The 14,640-nt window shown below is 39.0% G+C and overlaps 1 long non-coding RNA gene across 4 annotated transcripts in view; it reads right to left on the reverse strand.

Moving 5' to 3' along the window:
• LOC102400283 overlaps positions 1–14,640 on the reverse strand; it is a 113,114-nt gene that overhangs the window by 22,034 nt on the left and 76,440 nt on the right. The window contains exons 1-2 of one of the 4 annotated variants that reach the window (XR_003106885.3): positions 8,087–10,838; positions 7,780–7,948 (exon numbers count right to left, since the gene is read on the reverse strand). This is a non-coding gene — a long non-coding RNA (uncharacterized LOC102400283). Of the gene's footprint in view, positions 1–7,779; positions 7,949–8,086; positions 10,839–14,640 lie in introns of those variants that run through there. The other 3 variants (XR_003106884.3, XR_326757.4, XR_006548867.2) reach the window with 3 other exon arrangements.

A 14,640-nucleotide genomic window follows, 5' to 3' on the forward strand; every position in this document is an offset into this window, starting at 1 on the left:
TCTTACACGCAGGCTCAGACCAAGGCCAGGATAATTTTTAAAGACATTTCTAAGCATGCTGAACCCAACAGGGTAGGGCAGCCTGCCCTTGCCTTCTAAACCACATTCTCAACCTACATTTGAAGGAGGAAATTCTCAAGGTGAAACTCCTTTCCCATATTCTGAAAATTAACTCCTCATCCAAACATGGGGTTTTATGCACATAGATGGCTTCTTATAAATCTTTACTTAGAAATTTTGCCCCTCTAGATCATTCCCAGAATGAGATGAAGATAAAAGAGAAAATACTAGTAATTACTGATTCTTACTCATTTTATTTTCTATGGATGAATGCTATACCGGATAAAAGAGTCTCCAGGAAGGTTGACGAAAAGTGCATCCTGAGGACCCAAATGCTCACACACTTCTCCCTTCCACCCCCACTTTCAAGTGAAAACATTAGAGAAAAAAATAGGGGAAGTTACATGAGTAAGTGTGTTAGTGCATGAGATCAACTGAAAACAAGGAATTCCCCTCTTGGACTTCAGTGGCCTAATTAAAACTCATAAAACACAAATGACTAAAACTGCTCCATCGATTTGCAAAATAAGCAGCAGAAAAAGTCAATTTTGTATTTCAATATTGAGAGGGCCAGGCCTGGAAGATATGACACTTTGCAGAACAGAGATGAGAAGACCATTTCTGAGACTTTCAGGTTCAGTCAACTTTTATTCTGCTTTCTGTCTGAAGTACTTACCATCTATACTAGTGACACCATTTGGATATAGATTTTGGTCCCACAGCTTATCAGCTGAGTGGTCCTAAGCACATTCCTTTACCTCTCTGTGCCTTAGTGTCCTCATCTATGAAATGGTCATAAGAATTGCACCAATGGGTGGTCAAGAGAACTAAACAGGTCAATGTGGGCAGAGTCCTCAAAACTGTGCCTACCCCAAACATTGGAAGTGTGCCAGAAATGGCAGCCACCATTATCATCACTGTTTCACTTCATGTGATGTGAAGAAAAACATATCATTTAGAATGGATCCATAGGCTTTGAGACTAAACTGAAGTCTGGTCCTAAAAGGATCTGGGAAGGAACTCAAGTGTGTGAAGTACCATCATTTCAGGAACCACCACATGTGCTTTATGTGTGTTCTCTTATGTCACAGTCCTGGGAGCTAAATCCACTCTCTGGGGCTTAGGGACAGAAATGGGAATCTGGCCCCTCACTCAGCCAGCAAGGGGCCAAGTAAGCTTAAAGCACAAGTCTATTTGCTTCCAAAACCTGGGTCGCTTAGGGAGCAAACACATCAATGGCTGCTGTGAACAGGTACCTTCTTGGGGTTATGGGAACCACCGTCACGTACTTGATATCCACTGGAAAGTGTATGGATGCATGGAGATTTTTTTTCAGGTAACCAGAACTTTGAAAGAATCTTGTAACATTTCACTGGGCCTGCACAAAATCACTCAGTTTCTCTCATTGTTACGAACTCTAATCTCGCTTTATATATCTCACACAAATCCTAATTGAGAGAAGTCAACGGGTTCTCACTTGAAAAGTCTGTGTCCATTTGCTTTAAGAAAGGTGGGAAGTCTCCACCCATATCAGCCTGAAGGTGCCCGATCTCGTCTGATCTCAGAAGAAAGGTGGGAAAACTAAGCTTTCTTCCACTACCACCAGCCATGGGCTTTCAGTAGAACAGGTGCTAAAGGAGAATTAAACTCTTCCAAGACAGAAAGGGAAGATGATTTAAAATAAAATCTTAGCTTGCTTTCCATAATCAATGACTCCATCTTCTACCTTAATCAGTTATATTTTGCTTTTACGCAAGTTATTACTTTGGTAGATTAACCATTTAAAAGAAAGCAACTAGCAACTGTTTTGCTATTAAAATATAGCTAAGAAAAACAAAAGGTCTTAATTATATTGACTTACAAGAGTATTTTATATTCAACTTTTATAAACATCTAATCTGTACCTTTAAGAATTTAAAGAAAAAAATTTAATAAAATCAACTCCATGAGAGCTCTAATGGTATATATATATATGACAACATTACTTACAGTTAATAATATCTATGTATTTTTTAATTTTATATTTTAGACTATCCTAAATACTTTGGCACATATAAACTAGAATAAATATAAGATTGAAAGACAATAGGTTACACAGTTGAGAATTTAAGAACTTGAGGCGGGAAGTGTCCAAAATTAAATCATTTACATCTTTTAATATGTAGAATGATTATTCTATATTAATTAAGAAAATTTTTTCAAAGAATAGCAAGTAGGCAAGTTTAAGATGTTCTCACTGGAATACATACAGTTCTCCAGTTCCTTATCTAAATTAAAAGTAGTTCATAAAATATAAAAGTAAAGTAATTACTTCTCCTTAGTAATTTAAAATTGTCTTGAGTTTTTAAATACTCAATGATTATATTCAAATTTGGCTAAGTTTCCTCTCTTGAATGAAGACACGGGTTCTCCAAATTTTGATTGCACAATCAAAACAGTTTAAGAAAAAGAAATTCTCATGGTTGCGAATATAAAAATGGTAACAGTAAGAAAAATCCAATGAGCAGAAAAAATTCCACTATTTCTAACAGTCTGAGACTGATAGGAGGAATGAGTTTGAGTAAGGACATCAAAGAGAAATAAATCTAGGACCCTTAGATTTGTTTCAACATAACATAATTGCTAGTGCTTGACTGAAAGGCCAAACCAATAAATAAGCACAAATATAGCATGTCAGAGGTAAGTGCTCAGAGGGAAATTAAGCAAGCCAGTGGGATAGGGAAGTTGGGAAGTAGAGGGGGAGGTTGTTATCACCTTGGAATGAATTTTTAACACTAGAAACACAGAGGTATTGGAAGACACCTTTCTTTGAGAAGTATTGTTCAAAGCATCCTTTTGTGGATACAGGATCCTGCAGCTCAAGGTCCATAGGGACCCGTGCTGTGTCCAGTGTGGCTCCCATGCTAAGGAGCTCATTCCCTCTGAGGTGATCCATGCCCTTCTCAGAGCCCAGACCTCCTGCTGGATTAAGGGCCCAAGAAATGTCTCCAAAAAGACTTTTCCCACTATTCAAGATCATTTCCTTGGGGGTGGAGGAAAGAGTTATTCTGTGCATCTCCATTTTTCAAGATAAAGAAGTCAGGCTGACTGCTGATGGAGCACCTATTGGGAAGCCTGTAATGAGATGAAGAGCCTCTCAGAGCCCTGGAATGCCCACCCTCCCACCCAGGAAAACCATTCCACAGCAGGCCCTTGGTAATGACCATGATGGTGATGTCATCAGCTGCCAATGATACCAGGCGCGGGGTGACCAGGAATAAACAGCTGAAACGCCCCTGTAACTCACTGGAGAGGTCCAGTGCCATATCTTTAGGCCTCCCACATACCTGAAGTAGATTCATTAAGAGCAGACTGCAGCTAGACTGCTTGCTTTCCGATCTTGGCTCTAATCACTTCCTGGCTGGGACACTTTGGGTAAGTTGCTTCCCCTTGTTTCTCCACGTAAAGTGGGAATAACAGCCCTATCGGCTCTCTTCAGTTTTTGTGAGGATTACATTAGTTAATAGGTGAAAGCATTTTACACCAAGACACATCTACTGAGCATCTGCCATGTGCCAGACACTGTTCTAGATGCCAGTGCCTGGCATATAATGTGAGCTCAATGTATACCAGTAATGAGAAGTCTACAAACTCTTATCTGACTCTCAGACTGATTATGATGATGGTGAATTTAAACCCCAGTACTTCACGACCAAACACATTAATAATTTCTACAGTAAAACATACAAACATTATACTAAATAAGATAAATAAAGACTATAAATAGCTTCATGCCAGTTTAGGTCAGGATTTGCTACCAAAATTTTTACATTCAAATTTTGTGCTTGTCAGATGTTTTTGGATTTCAGAAGCAACGGTGGACCTATATAGTAAGCAAGGGGCAAAACCCATTGAAGTCTGCTTTTCCTTTCTAACTTCTGGATATGCTGTGTGTGAAAGTGTTAGTTGTTCAGTCATGTCTGACACTGGGCAACCCTATGGACTGTAGCTCACCAAGCTCCATTTAGAAACAAAGACCTGGGAACTAGGTATGCTCATTGCTACCAAGGGGTCACTGCTTCTGTGTTCTGTCAGTAGATAAAGCTGGGCCATATGTGTTTGCATGCACTGTGCTGTGCTTAGTCACTCAGTCGTGACCGACTCTTTGTGATCCCATGGACTGTAGCCCACCAGGCTCCTTTGTCCCTGGGATTCTCCAGGCAAGAATACTGGAGTGGGTTGCCATTCCATTTTCCAGGGGATCTTCCCAACCCAAGGATCGAACCCAGGTCTGGACATGCTAATGACCGAATAAATAGTCAAAACCATTTAGGAGCAGAAAATAGGAAGCCCTTCAGGCATGGGAAATCCACAACTGCACAATTAATCTATGCTAAATATAATTCAGGAAATCAGTCCAGAATATTCATTGGAAGGACTGATGCTGAAGCTGAAACTCCAATACTTTGGCCACCTGATGCGAAGAACTGACTCATTTGAAAAGACCCTGATGCTGGGAAAGATTGAGGGCAGGAGGAGAAGGGGATGACAGAAGATGAGATGGTTGGATGGCATCAACGACTCAACAGTCCTGAGTTTGAGTGGACTCTGGGAGTTGGTGATGGACAGGGAGGCCTGGTGTGCTGCGATTCATGGGGCTGCAGAGAGTTGGACATGACTGAGTGACTGAACTGAACTGAACTGAAATATAATCTAAACAATCCTTCACCCCTCCAATAGAGTGTGCCATAAACTTCTCTGTCAACCAATTTATTTCCACAAACGACATGTCTTGGGTTTAGGTTAATATACTTAAATTGTACACTATTTTAATAGTACAACCCTATCTTTCCTATGGAAAAAGGACAAGCTATTAAATGATTTTAAAAACTGACTTAAAAACATAGACCTTCAAAGAATACAGGATGCTCTGTAGTTAGTCTAGGGGAAACGAATAAATGTTACACCAAAGAGGTAAACTATCTTGCTACCAAAAGAATTTTCTCCACATTGCACTTGAAGAAATATTTGCAGCTCTTGAAGAGCTATACAATAACTGGTTCAAGATGTTCGCACTGCTGGTCAGCACTGGATAAAGGATTTGCACAAATGCATGGAAACCAGCTTCTCTTGCCTCTTTGTTACCCCCATATGTTGTTATTTATCCTCCCCAACTTCTCTGACCCCTTTCCACTTATTTTATACTCAAGTATTGCTTTGTTCAAGACTTCTGTTTACCACTCCCATGGCGATCGGTACACAAAGGCAAGTCAGGAAGACATGGAACGAACGGAGATACTTATGTTGCTTCATGGTTTTTTCCCCTTCTCATTATCCTCCTACTCAGTGAGACTGTAGTGGGAGGTCTGAATGACATTTGCAAACCGAGAACCTAAAGTTACATTTCAACACCCAGCCCCTCAGTTGTCATAGGAACACTATGAGGCTTATCTAGGTTCTGACAAACAGTCACTTGTTCTGCTAGTGATTAAAGTTCCCCCTTCCAATCAAATATATACACACATACATATCCATACCTCAAAACATTTAGTTGGGTAGAACTGTATACCACACCAAAAATGTAAAATACAAGCCCAAAGGGAAAGAGCTTATATCCTGGATTTGCAAATATCAATACTATTTGAGAGAAACTATTTCGAAGTCTGTCCCTTGACCTGAGTCCCTTCAGTTTACAACTTTACATACCCAGACATGTGTATACCATTAATATCTTTTAACAAGATATACAAAAATTTTAATACTCTCCATAATTCCAGCAGAGAATTCAGGGCAATGCTGTTATTTATTTTACATGTATTTTTTTAAATTAATAAATGCTAACAGAGAAGAGCACACAGAACTAAAAAACATGAAGATTTAAAGAAATGCTTCTGAATACACTTTCTAGCATTTACTGTTTCAACCTGCTTCTGTCATATTTTTGTCATTCAAAACAATGGCTTCTAAATGAATGAGTAAAACCTAAAAATTATATAGAAGCTTTCTTTCCATTAAGCACAGCAGTATTTAGACAGATTATTAAATCATCATGTTTCTCCCAAGTATTTACATGAAATACAGAGCTGAAAATAATTGTGAATCACTAAACACAAGCTAGCAGTCAGATATAAATTACCTGTAAATATCTTACTGTCTTGTCACCACTCCTCTGGCTCCAAGACTTTGAAACCTACAAATCCATGTACTTCAAGAAAAAAAGTAGCATTTTTCCATATCCTCAACCACACTTTAATTAAGTCAAGTAAGCTGTAATATTAACAAGTTTGGATCACCAGTCTGATTTATTGGAAGACCTGTCCTTAATGACCATGCTTACCTTGCTTTTTATCTATTTCTTTGAAAATAAATACTTCTACAGAAGTCTTGAGAGCTACTAGTCTGAGAAAAATGATCTTAAAAACTCTTAAAGTATAAGCAGGAAAAAAAAAGACCAATTAACAGATCCCACTAGATTCATCTTTCTCCCTTCCACTCTCACCTCACTCTAGTGCCAACAAGAGAAACTGTAGAACTGCTATCCTGCTTTTTATTATACATTTTCCTCCTTTGAGTTAAAGATTTCAAAATTTTGAAAGTGAAAACCCAAAGTCAGAAATGCAGATTCAATTTTCATTTTGAAATAAGGTATTTTTGAGAAGTAAATTAATAATATTGTATTCTCTATAACCCCAAACTTACAATTCTGTCACTAATAGTTTTATTGTACATATTCGGATTCATAAAGGGAGATCACCAAAATAACCTACACGTTTACTGGCAGTTAAAGGACAAAATATTTTTCCACCTGATTCTATAAGTGGACATCACATGATTACTTCTATTGACCAATAAGAAACTGGTAAAATCAGAGAGCCACCAACCATTCTGGATTTATTTTCTTATTTTATTCAACTTTTCCAACAGTCATCCTTAAGAAGCCAAATCAAGAAATCAGACATTCATGCTTAATGTAAAATTGTGTTTCCTTATGGTTCATGAACAAGAAACTATTGTATATAATACAGTTATTCAAAGTATTATTGTATTTCTCTGGAAACTTAAACATAAGGGCCACTCAGGTTTAAGATTAGAAAAGTGAATTTGAGGTTTCAGAGGGAGACACAGGCACACCAGTAAGAACTGCTAATCATGATTTCTCAAAACGTCTCTCAAAAATAAACCATATAGAAATAACCACCCTTTCACTGTATTAATGTAATCAAATGGAACAGTCTTAAAATTCATGACACAAATGTAAAAAAAAAAATCTATTACCATCTGCCCTTCATAATCGGTAGGAAATTTTTTGAATGCATTACTTAAACTTTAATTTTATAGAATTCTAACTAAATTCTGGACATCCTGGGGTAGAAGGAGGAAAAGGAGGGCAAGTTGACTAATTGTGAAAGCATCTCTTCAAGTATCTATCACATATAGTGTTCAGACTAAATGGAAATCTATATCCATGGAATGCTAATGCCACAATTCTACCAAAGAACTCGTTTTTATTTTCTTTTCCCTCATATTTGGCTAAACTGGTAATACTCAGCTCATCTTTGTTAATTACCTGGCTTCTTCTCAGTCTTTATGCTATATTCTCGAGCTGTTCCTTTTTAGAATTCCTCACTCTGTTTATATGTTCTTTAGTTCAACACAGTTGTTAGGGGTCTGTGAACAATTTTACAATTCCCACACACAGCATATGATATCTATTAGGGAGCAATGCCACTTTTCACTTACCAATTCTGGATAAAGCAGTATTTCCTGGTGACAGAATGCTGCTGCTTCCGTTCGCTAAAACTCCCTCTTCACAGCTTGATAAATCTGATTAGAAAATGTCTTTGTTCCAGATCACACGAGGCGCTTTTTTCCTATGAAAGTTTTCTAAAGAGTTATCTGCATTTCATTCCTGTGACAAAACGAATAAGAACAAGGGGGTGGGGGTTGGGGGGGAACAGGGAGTAAGTCCACACAAGTTCCTGGCAAAGATTTTTTTAGCTGCATTTTTCTGAGTTTAATCAGTAAGCTACATTAAAGTGACAGTTACCAGTTCAGGGAGCCAGAGTTTGATCAAGGCAGCCACAACCAATTTGGGTGTCTTCCAATGATGTACAGACCCCAAGGAAGTGGTCCCTTGGTCATCTATCATATGTGGCTGAATCACTGGACACCCATTGCCACCCCCTCTCCTCCCTTCCCACCCCGGCCCCTGTTGAACAGCAGCCCAGGCAGGAGAGTGACTGGTCGCCCAAAGCGGGACTTCTTATAGGGACCCGCCAATTAGCTGCTGACCAATCGCAGGCAGCACCTAGTACCTAAGTCACATGACAGGGCAGTCCCTATGACTGCAGGATTTCTGAATTACTGGGGTTACACAAAGGACACTCATTCAGGAAAAGAGGGGGAAAAAAAAAGCCATAAGCCGAAACAGAAAACGCCCAGGCTGTGACAACTCCGGCTTTAAAATAGGGAACACCCGAGCCTCACACAGACAGACAAAAAGCCACCACCAAGCCAGGATGGAAATCAGAGGAGTGCCTGGCACATATTAAAAAATAATCCCGAAGCCGAGGCTGAGTTTACAAACCCACTTCAGCTATAAATCTACTCCTCCTTTCCCCTTCCTCTTCAGTCTCCCCAACAATTTTGCATTCTTAACTTCTTTATTCTGAAAAGCTCCGGTGAGCCTCCACACAGCGGCTGGAGGAAAAATGGGTGAGACACGAGAGACCCCGCTCTTTTCAGCCCTTCCAAATACCACTAAAGGAGATTCAAAGTCTGCTGTGAAAAAGTTTCTTCAACGAAATACATTTATCTCAAAATGGTTGCATAGTTCAGACAAAATTAAACACAGTCAGGACCAATTTGTACCGTAACAACCAAATCATCAGTCTCCCCCCACCCCTTTCTTTCTCCACTCTCTCTCATGTAATCATTTTGGACTGTTCACATTGAGAACATTCTCGTTAAGTAAATGAGCCCCCCGCTTAGTGAGCCAGCTACTAATTTATCTAACACCCCCAATGTAGTTCTCAATTATTTTTTATATCCTGGGAAACATTCAACTGTGGACACCCTACCATTTCATTATCCCCCACCCAAAATGGTACTTACATTTGTTCTTTGTTTGGGTCTGTCCGATTTCTCCCTCTCCCCTAGACATCTGAAGCCAAAATATGGACATAGCTTCAACCTTCAAACCTAAAAGGCCCTATTTTGATCATGCAAGGCTGCAAGAGCTCCGTCTCCGAGGCAAGCCGGGAACACTGTGCTGCTTGCCATTCCCAATTTATGGAAGGAAGCGTATGTCAAACAAACCAGGTGATGACTCAGACTGCCTCCCCCAGCCACGTTTTCCCTAGAATGGGAGGGTAGCGTAAGTGCAGCCCATTTGGATGTGACTCAGTTTTATTAGACTGGTGATTGTAGTTAATCTGACAAGCTCACATTTTTTTTCTTTTATAACTTGTACATTTCAGGACCACAAGGCAGATTATAAATGGTTTCAAAGAACTGGATCATGTAAAGGAAAAAGCTGCAAGATTATTTTGAAGGTATGGTGAGGCTCTGGTTCTAGTCCCAAATATTTAAACCATCCTAATTATTTGTTGAAAATTTTGCAACTGAGGCAACTGAATGTTTGAGTTCACACGAACAGCAGTAAACAGGTTTTATAATTTTATTCTACTGGAGGCTTTTATCATGGAGGACTAGGACTCTTTTGTCCTGTGGATCCAAGTTTAAGTCTGTAAGTCTGCAGCCCACGTGGCATGTTCTTTCGGAAGTGGTCAGGGGCATGGGAGCCATGTTGCAACTTTCACTTTTGCCTTTACTACAGTTCACATTCTAATCTGAGCCACTCACACACAAGCACATATGCAATATAACCACATCTCTCTCTCTCACACACACACACACAAGCATCTGTACTGTTCTTAAATCCCAACCTGCCTACAAGCTGCAAAATAAAAACCCGAAAATCTTCCAATGTCATCTGAGAAAATTCTGATTAAATACATTGGCATGCCTGAAAGTCTTCCTCTTCAGCAAAAAAAAAAAAAAAAAAAAAAGTTTACTACCAAGATGGGGGTGGGATTACATGGAATAAATTGTTCCCAGGTATTACACAGACAGGAAGAATGCAGTAATAAGGAGTCCAAGTCCCCACACAAAAAATCTGGAAGCCTTGGTCTGAGCAGTTTAACTTCAGTTATCTCCTTTCAGCATACTTCCTTTAACCCTGACAGAGTTAGCAACTGCTCTGACCAAGGCTTGACATGCATTGCTGAGTATGCCTTGATGGAGAACTAATTTTGTTTTAATATTAAAAAAACCCAGTCTATTTCTATAATATATCAAAATGTTCAAATATCTCATTTTCAGATTGGTAGAGGAAGGCAGAGAAAAGGTATGTACCCTGTAAATCCAGTTGATTTAGGAGCTGACTATTCGCATTACAGAAAGAGTCCCTGTACTCTTTTACTGGAATAAATCCCACACTAAATGTATAGATAGAACTGACTTTCTGAAGTTAAATCCACACAAAACAATTTAGAAGTACATTTCCAAATTGTACTTTTGAAACCTTTCTGTTTTAACTATGTGCACATATTTCTCATTTGGTTCTTAAAACTTACATTTCCATAGGGATGTATTAATCTAGCCACTGACTTTTTTTTTGAGTAAAATTTTATTGGTTTAAAGAAAGTTATCTTCCTACAATATATAAAGACCATAAAATCTATAATTACATGGTTTTCAATGGAAATAAACACAGACTATGAAAACAGCATATTAATAGAATCGAATGCCTAAAATTTGTGCATCTAAAAGAATTCATAACATATTTTTAAAGCTAGAGCCAGACTTGCTAAGGTTTGAATGCTGGCTCTGCTGATACCTAGCTGTGATACCTGGGTTAAAAATACATGTACAAGCGGAGGACAGTGCCTGACAGATAGTATGTACTATGTAAGGATTGGCTGTTTTGTTATCATTGTCATCCAGTCTCTACACTTTAACAGCCCTCTACGCACCATCATTTTACAGTAATACATAGTCATTTTAACATTTCTGCATGAGAAAAATACAATTCCATAACTTTTCTTAAAAGAATCACTTGACAAACACCTAGCCAATCCATATTTTCCTCCCAAAGTTTCAGTGATTTTAATACTTGTCTGGTTTTACATTTGACATCTGCTGGGGCCTTTCTGTCCAAACTTCTTGGCGTTTCCAAAAGCCAGTGCAGAATCGGGCTAGGATCTGCTGGGGAGGACATTCAAGAAGAATTTCCATTCCAGTCAGCCCAGATGGGTCAAGACATGGAAACTCATCGGTCGGCCAGGAAAGAAGGTGAATGGGTCAAAGACTGGGGGAAATACTACAGTCCTGTGGGCGTGGAGCACCACCCTTGGCATCAAAAAGGGGCCCCCAAACAGAGGCATAAGGAAGTGGTTTCAGACCCAGGAAAAAGAGATTCACTGTTTATTCTCTCCACAGGGTCATGACATAAGACTCCACCATAGTTACCCTCAGGGAAAACCAAGGAGTGAGGGTGTGTGGGGGGTTCAAAAAGAAACCTCAGCATGCACTCTCTCCCATGCTGTCTTTTATTAAGAAATTTCATTTCTTAAAGGAGAAAACTACATGGATTTCCATCTGAAAACTCTGTTAAGAAATTTAAGCATCCCACAAACCCTCCAGTAACAAAGCTAATCGTTTCCAGCCAGCATAGAACATATTTGAAGAATGATAAAATGGACAGCAACCAGACATCGCTGAGATGCAGGCAAGTTTTATAAATATGGAACTCCTCAAATATGGTGCTCGGCACTGCTCTGGGGGAAAAGAGAAATAATTCTATGTTTTGTTGGAGGGCGAGCAACTGCTTAGACTTGTCTTTATCCAGGCAGTGTTTCTGAGACAGATGGTAACAGAATGGGGGGAAAGCCAGCAAAAATGGAGAGAAGGTGATTAGGATTACAAATGAGTGTTTGGGGGAAGGCTTGATTCCATTCCCCTCCATGCAGGAAGACACACAGAAACCTGATTCAACAGTTTAGTTAAAGCCAGGTTTGGAGCTCGGGCACAGAGCTTCCTCTTGGTCACCGCTCCTGTCTCCAGGCAATCTCTGAAATACCAAATGATCCAACTGTGTCAGATTCCCACAAACCGGAACTACAGGTCAGGATGCAGTCAGACAGCCTGAGTTCTAATACTGGATCTGGGACTATAACCTGTGGGGACTTAAGAAAGTGACTTCCTTTTTCTCACAGCTTTGGTTTCATCTGGAGAATGGGAATAACTGAGAAAATATGAGGAAGGAACAGAAATCACTGCATCCATAATATGTGCCATAATCATCAGCTCACTAAAGGGGAGCTTATCACCCCCAGCACCAATCTTCCAACTCCTCCGGGATGGGAGGGAACTCAACAATCTTAAGGCTTCTAAGTCACACTGTTCATTTGAAGGCTGACAAAATGACTTTCTCACTTATGTTTTACAATGATCAAACATCTTTAGATTCATGTTGATATCTGGCAGAAACCAACACAATACTGTAAAGCAATTATCCTTCAATTAAAAATAAGTAAGAAATTAAAAATAAATATTTGGGATAAATAACAAGGACCTACTGGATAGCACAGGGAACTATATATTCTATATCCTGTGATAAGCCATAATGGAAAAGAATATAAAAAAAGAATGTATATATACGTGCATAACTGAATCACTTTACAGCAGAAATTAATACAACCTTGTAAATGAACTACTTCAATTTAGAAAAATCTTTGGATAATGGCTAGATTCACTTTCTGATTATAGCAAAGTAATATACTTCAAGATGAGAAGATCAGTTTTATATCCAGTGTATATAAAATTCCCAAAATAAGATGTTCATAGATGCCTGTCTATGTGGCTATGTGTCTACCTCTACTAACATGCACGTGAACTATGTCTAGAATTATATAAGACACTCTTAACATTTCTTTATGAGAGTTGCCCTTTGTTCCATGCTTCTCCTATTATATAAGCAGCCACTCTGCCCATCTTCCTGCAATGATTTCAGATCTAAGCAGTACACTTTGCTCAGAAAAGTTTTCATTAGTTGTCTTCTTTTCCCCACCCATTTTAAAGAATGAACTGACTCAGTTTTTGATGGCAACGCCACTGGGTGGGAGTGAATATGGGAGTGGGCAGGGTGGGAGAAAGGGGGGAGGAGGAGGGGGAGGTGGGGGTAAGAGCCAAGAGCTGAATCACAGCCATGTGAGTAATCTTAGGCTTTTTTTTCCTCTTCCTAAGGGTATGAATCAAATTAAGCTTGTTTTGCTGTGGGTGAAGGAAGAGGAATATAATAGCATGAATCAGAGCAATTATCAAATATGTGGCACTCACTAAAAATTAATTACAATCACTGCTTTCTCTCACATGTCTACCAGAAGATGCCGGAGAGCTTTTGCTAATCAATATATTCCTTTACAAAATTTCTCAAGAGTTTGAACTAGATTCTCACCCTCTTCCCTTGAAAAATTTCCTTTTACACATGCATTGCAGACACAGGAATTATTTCGGAGCTTCTGTGAGATAATCTTTGGCCCTTAGAGATAAGTGTGAAAAAAACGTGGCTAATACTGGGTAGAGACCAGGTTACACACTATCGAGCCATGAGGGCTGGAAGCAAAATTCTGAGTTTATGAAAACAATCGCTCAGACGTGAGTTTAACCTTTCAAGAGCACACCGATGGGAAGGCTGTAAGCAACAACAAACCTGTGGAGCAAAGTGGGCATTCCTTTCATAATACTAGTTTTTGGTGAGAAAAGAGTTGTCATATGAAACTTCCAAACTGTACTATGCTGGAATAAGTGGATCCTCATCCTTGTAAGAATTTATTAGGAGTGATATGGAGAAGAAGGCGGATAGAAACATATGAAATCAGGTTGCTTTTTTTAAAAATTTACATGGAGAGTAAGGACATAGCTCAGCTATTTACAGTCAGGGTGCATATCTAACCAGACTTACAGGAAAGGCACTTCCTTTTCTGCCATATTTTTAACCCAATCTGTTTAGTAATTTGTGGAATATAAATATTACCATGGGGAAAATTGCCTACTTAAAAAAAAAGGCTCCAGTGATCGAATATGTCCTATTCCAGGGCAGGTCTATGCTTTAGGAAATCAAGAGGGCATATTTTGAACTTTCCTGACAAATTTACATATTTTCCTACACCAATGAGCTAAAATGCATTGTCCCTTTGGGTTATCTATCCATGGTGGGTTTATTTTTTTCCCTTTTAAACACAGGTATGGACATTCTGTAGATAGGCAAATGTTCCCAATGGATTTAGGACCTTTACAGAATATTCCACACACAGGAGCTCAAGGAGAGCAGTGTCTTTATCACACTGTCAAGTTTTCCAAAGTTCATTTCTATTTATGGGACAGTGTTTTTGTTCTAGCACAACCTTTCATAAGGTCACCAAATAAAATTTTTCAGGACCACTCTGAATAGGCAAAAGCTTTTATTAATAACTTTGCCATGTCTACGTGTTTCTCAATTTGGAAATTTTCATCTATAATGACAAGCTCTTTAGGGAT

This window comes from Bubalus bubalis, chromosome X (genome assembly GCF_019923935.1).
Source record: "Bubalus bubalis isolate 160015118507 breed Murrah chromosome X, NDDB_SH_1, whole genome shotgun sequence".
Taxonomy (NCBI): domain Eukaryota; kingdom Metazoa; phylum Chordata; class Mammalia; order Artiodactyla; family Bovidae; genus Bubalus; species Bubalus bubalis.